Raw genomic sequence first — 6,716 nt, forward strand, 5'->3', positions numbered from 1 at the left:
GGGAGAAGGATGGTGGTAAGTGTGGTAAGTGATGGTATGTTAACCCTAAAGCAGTGTGTTTGTTTAGGCTTCACCAAAACCTGGATGAAATAATCCTCATGATTCTCAACCATTTACTGCTCAGATTCTACATTCACGTTCTGATTAACACCTAGATCCCCAAAAGAGTTTCCATGTAGAGTGCACAGAAATATTCCTGGCCCCAGAACAAAAGACCTCCCTTATAAATATAGAGAAATCCATCTTATATGAACTAGGAGCTATTGCTGTCCATAAGGTAAAATAATCCTTATTCACTTAACCTCCCTTTGATTCTATCATCAAGAAAATTTTGGAAACCCCACCTGGAATCTCTGACTGCCTGAGCACCTACTAAGTGCCAGGCATGAGCTTGGCACAGTGAGGAATTCAACGCTGAAATGACGCAGTGCCTGCTGAAACAACCTGAAATCTAGTAGAGATAATACAGCAAATACACCAAAAACTAAAATAAGGTACAAGTCAGACAAAATGCTATCTCATTATCACCTTGAAAACCCCCCAAGGCTAAGTCTAGGCCTCCTAGTTCTACTCAACCTAAGGAGGTGATAATTAGGAGAAAACGTTCTTGCCCATTAAATGAGTTCTTAAGTGTAGAGTGAGACTAGCTGCTAAATGGTGGAATTTTACCTTTCAAGTTACATAAGTAATACATGTTATCTTTTATGATATATATGCTTTACAAAGACTATTTCCATGAAAGGAGAAAAAAGCGAAATGCATACATAGGGGAATAGAAGCATAATGAACTGATAGATAAAGAAAGGGCAAGAGGAGCCGATGACAAAGGCCATTCGTCCTCACAGTGATAAATGAGTGAAATCAACATGCACAACTCAGGCTGGCTGCCAAACCAAGCCAGTGCTGCTGCGGCTGATGACAAAGAGGCCTGCACTCGCCCCTAGCCCAGCCTCACACATGGGCCATACTCCTCTGATGCACACACTCCACATCTTTTTCTATAACATCCCACCCTGCCTTCTCAGCCCAGACTCCAATGGTGTTTCTGCATTAAGCTTTTCCCACCCTCAGCTAATAGAAGGTATCCCTTCCTCCTCTAAATTCTCACATGTGTTGACTCGAAGGCTTGAACGGCATTCCTCACAGTTTGTCCTGCAGGTAACTGGGAGGCAGCAAAGAGAATATCAGAAATGGATTCCAAAAACCTGGGTTCAAATCCAAATCTTGCTGCCAATGAACTAGAGAACTGTGGGGATCGCTTCTCGGCCTTTCGGCTAAGATCAAGTGTAGTATTTGTTCTTATCAGTTTAATATCTGATATGTCCTCTATTTTTCGCAAGCAGCTAGGTGATTCTTACCACCATCATCACAAAGCCAAGGCTCAGAGAGACCCCCCGAATCAACACATTCTTGGAATAAATAAAGCAGTCACCGGAAAATGTACTTTAACCTGTACGCAGCTAGGAAGACACTGCGATTCATGGCTTACAATTTCATCTTCAAGCCGAGATGTTAAACATACCAATGAATGTGCATTCCTCAGCTCAGTATCACCCATAATGGTTTTCTTCTTCAAGTCTTAAGGGAATGCCATATGCCCAGAGTTCCTGGCAGCAGAAACCAAAATATTAACAGAACAAATTACTGCAAATTAGACGTGTGCTGCTGAACTCTCCTAAGGTATTTGGAATATTAACAAACTGGGGTCTGGCAAAGGATCATTAATAGCGTTGTCCTCTGAGCATATTTTCTGAATAAAAACCTTCCGAGTTTGCTTTCAACTGCCCTAGTCTTAGCATCTTCATCATCCTGCAAAGAAAGCAAGGGGTTGGTTTTGCCAGTTCTTCAAAGCTGTCTCTATGATGCCTGCAGTCAGAAACAGCTCACCTTGGGGACGGTGCCAGAACCCGTGGCTGCTTCCTCCCCTTGCCTGCCAGAGTAGGTAGTGCCAGTTCCAGCATGAACCAGACAGTTAAAGAATGCAAGGAAGACATAGGAGGGTCCTGTCTCTGCCTGGAGTGAGGAAAAGACTCACTTCCTCCTCTCCAGGGATGCCCTCCAAATAAGAAGAGCTGCCAAGACCCAAGGTCAAGCCTGTCACACACATTAATGGTGGAAAGAATCCTAGAATTATGAATAAAATATAAACCTGTGAGAAAGTGCCTCCTTACTCTCAGGTACTGGTCTCTCTCCCATGCTATTAATATGTCCTGGCTCTGTTTCCTGAATGCAAGTATAATTCTTTATTGCTGTTTTATTTTTTTTTAAGAAGATAATACATTGACATGTTCAAAGCAAACAATATACAAGGTGAAAAGTCTTGTTTCTACCCTTGTTTTCCATCTGCCTATTTCCCTTCTTTCTGCCCAAACATTGCCACTGTATTTAGTTTTTTGTGTTTTCTTCCAGAATTTATGCAAAAACAAGCAAATGTAAATACATAGTCACACTTTCTCATCTTTTACACACAAAAATAACACTGGAGGCTTATTATTTTGTACTTTGACTTTTGTCATCCAACAAATGTACCTTAAAACTCTTTCTATATTGGTACAAAGAGAACTTCTTCGTTCTTTGTTTATAGCTGCATAATATTCCATTATAGGATGAATCAATTTGTAGTGAAACTATTAAGTTTCAGTCTGTTTTCCTGACAGTGAAATAAATGGTTTTGTCTCAGATACCTGAACGTTAAGCCAGCCCAGAAAGACCAAGAAGGTCAGTGAAGTTGTACATGTAGGATTTCTGGAGATTCTCAGAAAGATGTGATTTAAGAAATATATTCTGTCCCACATAATTACAAAACATTATTTAATGTATCATGTTATACAATAAGAGCAACTAGAACGCAACTGAGAGAAATTAGAAAAGAATTTGAACCCAAATCTCTGTTAATTAAGGTAAGGAAAGGAAAAACAAGAGAGAGAGAAGACCAGCTTTGTTTTTGTAACTCCCTTTCAGCGTCATCAAACTCCTCCCAGTTCTTGGAGAGAACAAGACCTGTTTGAAAAACCTCCTTGAGAATAAGGACTCAAGTGGTCTCATTAGGAGGGGAAGAGAATAGGTTGGGTAAAGGGAAGGCCAAAAGGAAGACAAGGAGAGCCAGGAGAGCAAATTTTTATTCTACAACGCTAACCTGTTTCCTAAGTAGGGTTTTTCATGATAGTATTTTCTCCAAGTTGTGATTTTACAAAAGGAAAGCTTTTAACTTATAACTCAATGTCTTTGGCCACAATAGTATTTAAAGGTATGTCCCTTCGTTATGTACTAAGCTCTGAACTGTTAAGTCATACAGATATTTGTGATATTCCCTTTCTAGTATTTTCCCCTCAGGATAAGGTAAAACAAAAGTGTTTCATCTTTGGCTAAAAATTGACAAATACATTAATAAGTACATTTCAAAGTCATTTTAAACTTCAAAGCAAAGAAGATTCAAATATTTCTAAAAAGTTGAAATATCTTTAATGTGATTCTCACTTTTGCACTCTAGCTGGTATTCAGTGACCTGGGATATTAGCAACATTTAACCAAAATTAAATGACCATACTCATACACAAATGATAAGAATATAAACTGGTACCACATTTCTGGAGGGCAATTTGGCACTATATAGATAAACCTTTAAAAAGTATTCACATTCTTAGTCTCAGAAGTTGCATTTCTAAGAATCTACACTAGGGAAATGCTCTACTTTCACTACAGGATTGAAAAATTATAGGAAACTGGATTTAGCAGGTATTCTCAAATATTGTGGTCTAGTACCTCTTTACACTCTTAGACATTATTGAGTACTCCACAGAACTTTTGTTTACATAAGTTATATCTATTAATATTTGCTATATTAGAAATTTGAACTGAGAAATTTAACTAGAAACTCAAACAATCGCTCAAGGGCTTTTCCTCCAGATGTTCAGCGTTCAGTATGCCCTCAACTAGTTCAGTATGCCCCAGAAGTGCTTTATGAGTACTTCTCATTTCATCACACAGAATATTAACAGAACATGCACTCAAGGGTTGAAACAAAATAAAATTAATATCTATTAATTAAACAGTTAGTTGAATGATTATGTAAATAAATTACTGTTCAACTATTCTTTTCATCTCTAGTTATTGTTTAGTTATTAATTATTATTCAATTGCTAAGTATTATTTCTCACAGCAATATGCAAAGTCAGGCAATAAAATGTACAAGACTTACGGGAAAATGGGTTTGGGGCACAACACTCAAAAACTTTTTGTCAGAGACACCTTAAAAAAAAAATAGAAACTTAATAAAAAACAACAGCACAGTTTTACACAAGTTAAATGAGCATTTTACATATATGACACTTTACCTTGAAAGACACCTGCAGTTTGTTATGGAAGCCAGGTTCCCACGTCCATCACCTTGTGTGGGAGAGGCAAGAAACAACAAAGAGAAAAAAATGAGAGAAAGGTGAGATAAAAAGAGGAAAATGACAGAAGAGAGGAATAATACAAAAAACACTGAGAGGGAAGAGGGAAAAAATTAAAGATAGAGAGGACACTAGGTGGGCCAGGGTGCCAGTGAGGGAAGAGTTGCAGGTTACCAGTTATGGTGAAATAGTGGAAGGAAGGTTATCTGAAATGGGTCAAAAAGTTTAACACCTGATGTCAGTGGCTGTGGTCCATTGTCTTTGTGAAGGAGTGTGTGTAGTGTATGTGTGTGTGTGTATGTGTATGTGAGCACACATATGTGTTCCTATGAGGCACACTTCAGCTGCGTTCAGTGTTCTGTGTTCACCTAGCATTTCTCCCAGAAGAAAGTGTGCATATATACACAAACCCACTCAAATTGCTCCATAATATGAATTGTGTTAGAACAAATTTACATTTTCAAAACAAATGTTATTCCAGAACTGACTATAATTAGATGATCTTTATAAATCTGGAAACATGTACACGGTGTTGACATTTGTTTTACCTCAGTGTAGGATTATAAGTGTCTTATAGTTTCTTCTTTCTGTTAATTTGTGTTTGCTAAATTTCCTTCAAGCAACATTGATTTATAATGAGAAATTGGAAAAATATGTTTTTTAAGTTTAAAAATCCAGCCAAAAATTGTGATCTGGTTCTAAAACTCAACTAGAAAACTGATTCTCTCCCTAAGCTATCCAAAAATGTCAGTCACCAGTGATCTGTGAGGATCATATTGGAGCTCTGTTTTACATACTCCAGGTCAAAAAATTAAGAGGTGAAACTACCAAGCATCTGAGGACTTGTCTTATCCAGCCTCCTCATTTTCCAAATAAGGAAATAAAGGCCCTATGACGTGAAAAGACCTGCCCAAGGTCATTTCAATATAACTTGTTGGTGACGAGGCTGTAACAAAATCACAAAGTCTCCTGGCTTTCCGGTTAACTATCCGTTTCACTATTTTTTTTTCCCTAACAGTCACAGAGGTATTGGGATTGATTTACACAATACCAAATCAACAAATCATTTCAATCCAAAGAAATCTAACAAAACAAAAGAAAACAAAACTGTCAACTAGGTGAAAAATAAAAATCATGCCAACTTCTTGTTTCACACTATAGAGACAAAACTGCCAGTCATTATGTGGATATTTCCTTTTTCAACTGGTTACTTTGGCCTTAGGTTCTCATTGCCTCTCGGTTAGAAAAACCAAACATGAGGGTGGTGGGAGGGAGTGGAAAGGAAATGTTATTTTCTAAAGGCCAATTCAGCTTCTTAAAACCCTACTACTCATATTCATAACTGAACGTGGACATTAAATTTAACTGTGCTTGCAAATAACATGCAATACTCTAGACTACATAAGAAAACAGACCCATTGAGCAGTTACATCTGCTTACTATAGACACTAGGTACTCACGACTTCCATGGACTTAAGGATCTTCAATCCATGATCTAATGAAAATGAAATAGGAAACATGGAACACTTTTATGCAACTTTTCAGCCAAGAATAAACTGAATTGTATCTCAGTGAAACCAAGATGGTTTCATTTACCTGCCTTCAATCATTATCTATTATCAACTATAGAAAATTTCTATTTGTTTTTAATATCCAGCTGATTCTATATACAACTCAGCAAGATAAATAAAACCTCAGTAATATATCTATCACAAAAGAAATATATACCTTTGAACTAGAAAGGATGGAAAACCTGGCTAGGCAGAATCCTGGCGGCTCTCAAGATCCTGATGGGAACTAATGAAAGAGGCTGGTTTCCGGCCTTCATCAATGAAGTAATCAGCTGCCTTTGGTTACCCTAACAACTCACACAGACAAGGAGATTACCAGGCAAACAGGCTGCAACAATTCAGGATCCAGAGCCAACTGGAGTGCTGAAATGACACATACTCCCGGGCAGTCACTACCTTCTTGTTTAAAAAAGAAGGCAGTGGAATTACTTTTGAAAGTCCAGTACTTGGCAGATATTTGCTGAGGTACACTCCTACCATAATACATGTTTGGAAAAAACAGCCCAACCAGGCAGTTGTGGTTAGAAGGTTCAGGCTTCCCAACTTTACCGGAAATCAGTCTGTCTAATGACTAAGGGCCCTGCTTTTCCCTTAAATTATATTTACTGACAGTTTTATTTTTGTTTTGTTTTATTTGCTGATTAGAATGGTCATGCTCAGAAAAGTTAATTCTGGAAAATACAAAATAATAATAAAAATAATAATGAAGAAAATTGAGTTCACAACAGAATCACACCACTTGTCAAAACAT

At 37.6% G+C, this 6,716-nt stretch overlaps 1 pseudogene; it reads left to right on the forward strand.

The window, feature by feature from the left end:
* Positions 1-1,254: 1,254 nt before the first annotated feature.
* On the forward strand, positions 1,255-1,366 carry LOC117014716 (uncharacterized; annotated as a pseudogene).
* Positions 1,367-6,716: the final 5,350 nt, after the last annotated feature.

Source organism: Rhinolophus ferrumequinum, chromosome 2, assembly GCF_004115265.2.
Source record: "Rhinolophus ferrumequinum isolate MPI-CBG mRhiFer1 chromosome 2, mRhiFer1_v1.p, whole genome shotgun sequence".
Lineage (NCBI taxonomy): Eukaryota > Metazoa > Chordata > Mammalia > Chiroptera > Rhinolophidae > Rhinolophus > Rhinolophus ferrumequinum.